Genomic DNA, 2,672 nt, shown 5'->3' with positions numbered 1-2,672 from the left:
GCGGCCAACATGGCAAAACCCCATCTCAACTAACAATACAAAAATTAGCCAGGCATGGTGGTGGGGGCCTGTAATCCCAGCTACTCGGGAGGCTGAGGCAGGAGAATTGCTTGAACCTGGGAGGTGCACGTTGCAGTGAGCTGAGATCGCATCACTGCACTCCAGCCTGGGCAACAGAGTGAAACTCTGTCTCAAAAAAAAAAAAAAAAAGACAGAAAGAATGGAACTTGCTTATTTTGAAAATGCAATAAAGACAACTATCCTATCTTCCCATCTCAAAACATTCCCATGACCCCCTCCTTGTCCATGACACCACAGATGCCCTGTGGGTATTATCAAGACGTAAGTGTTAAATACATTTTATTATAAATTTTGGTGTCTTCTAACATGCCACTTATCTACATGCTGAAGCTTTTTTTTTTTTTTTTGAGATGGAGTCTCACTCTGTCACCAGGCTGGAGTGCAGTGACGCGATCTCGGCTCACTGCAACCTCTGTCTCCCAGGCTCAGCAATCCTCCTGCCTCAGCCTCCGGAGTAGCTGGGACTACAGGCATGTGCCACCAGGCCAGGTAATATACATATATATACACACACACATATATATATATATATATATATATATATATATTTTGTGGGGAGGGGGTACGGAGTCTCGCTCTGTCACCAGGCTGGAGTGCAGTGGCCGGATCTCAGCTCTCTGCAAGCTCCGCCTCCCAGGTTTACGCCCTTCTCCTGCCTCAGCCTCCTGAGTAGCTGGGACTACAGGCATGTGCCACCAGGCCCAGCTAATATACACACATATATATTATATATATATTTTTTTTTTCATTTTCTTTTTCTTTTTCTTTTTCTTTTTTGAGACGGAGTCTCGCTGTGTCACCCAGGCTGGAGTGCAGTGGCCGGATCTCAGCTCTCTGCAAGCTCCGCCTCCCAGGTTTACGCCATTCTCCTGCCTCAGCCTCCCGAGTAGCTGGGACTACAGGCACCTGCCACCTCGCCCGGCTAGTTTTTTGTATTTTTTAGTAGAGACAGGGTTTCGCCATGTTGGTCAGGCTGGTCTTGAACTCCTGACCTTAGGTGATCCGCCTGCCTTGGCCTCCCAAAGTTTTGTGATTACAGGTGTGAGCCACCATGCCTGGACCAGAATTAACTTTAATCAGAGAATTTCAGGTTGTCTAGCTGGCCATGCTGACCTCTTCAGATGTTCTTATTCTGCCATTGCTGCCAATCACTGTGACAGCCTATCACTGGCAAGACCTCAGGCAATGTCAGAGGTGGCAAAACATCAGTGGCTGCAGCTAACTTTGGTGCACTTTAACCTTATTATTTCAAAGAATAGAAACCATCAGAGAGGAGGGGCATGGAAAACAATGGAGCAGTAGTCTCTAACTGGCATAAATACAGTATAGATAACCAGTCATGGGATGATGCAGACAGAGGGCTGCTCTTGCCTACACAATAGCACTTCTTAGTTCTGAAGGCCTGCTCATGACTGGGTCACAGAGCAGCATGTCTCTGCCATGGTGAACCCTCAGCTGAGAAAAGGCCAGTATTTCCCAACCCATACACAGTCATGGACAGCTGTCTTTATAATTTCAGGAAAAGGTCATGGCAGTGATAAGGGATTTTGGATTTGCCTGAAAAAGGAATGCTCTTTGAATAAACTTTCAGTGCAAACAAAAAGAAGTGCTTTTCAGCTATTTCCCACAATTGACTAATAAATCTAATTTTATAACACAAGTGTGACTTTTATATTATACCTACACATGGTAAAATTTGGGTGTAAAACTATTTTCCCCTCTAGTGTTCTAGGGTAAGTATAAATGGAAACAGACACCAAATTTAGTCAATATGAATGTTCTTGGGCAAATAGGGTTGGTTGAAAACATAGCTTAATTTCAGTATTGCTCTTAATTTTCCTCCTATAATCTTCATTAAATTTTAGGATAGTCTGCCCAATTTTTTGGTGATTCTTCATTATACCTTCCTAAGTAATAGAAGAGACTTATATTCCCTGTAATCAGGACTTTCTTTGCCTAGATTGTGCCACCTAATTATACTGTTTTTTTCCTTCCTTATATTCAAAATGGTGTGATGGAGCAAGAAGAGGTCAGGACAGGAACACTGCTGTGTCTTGTTCATATGTCTAACAGAGTCTGACATAGTTGGGGGATGAAGGTCCTTGGATTTTGGAGGCAATGTAGTATAGTTTGGGTGATCATATTATTTATTGTTTAAATTGGGACAGTTTTGAAAATGAAAGGGGGCACTAATCAGATAGGGTACTGATATGGTTTGGCTGTATCCCCACCCAAATCTCATCTTGAATTGTAACTCTCACTACTCCCGTGTGTCGTGGGAGAGACCCAGTGGGAGGTAATTGAATCATGGGGGTTAATCTTTCTCATACTGTTCTTGCAATAGTGATTAAGTCTCACGAGATCTGATAGTTTAAAAAGAGGAGTTCCCCTGCACAAGCCCTCTTTCTCTCTTTGTCTGCCACCATCCATGTAAGATGTGACTTGCTCCTCCTTTCCTTCTGCCATTACTGTGAGGCCTCCCCAGCCATGTGGAACTGTAAGTCCATTAAACCTCTTTTTCTTCACAGTATTGGGTATGTCTTTATCAGCAGCATGAAAAGGGACTAATACAGATACCATGAAAATGATGT

The sequence above is a fragment of the Trachypithecus francoisi genome, unplaced genomic scaffold (genome assembly GCF_009764315.1).
Source record: "Trachypithecus francoisi isolate TF-2019V2 unplaced genomic scaffold, Tfra_2.0 Lachesis_group5, whole genome shotgun sequence".
In the NCBI taxonomy this organism is placed as follows: Eukaryota; Metazoa; Chordata; class Mammalia; order Primates; family Cercopithecidae; genus Trachypithecus; species Trachypithecus francoisi.
This window is presented reverse-complemented; position numbering follows the sequence as displayed.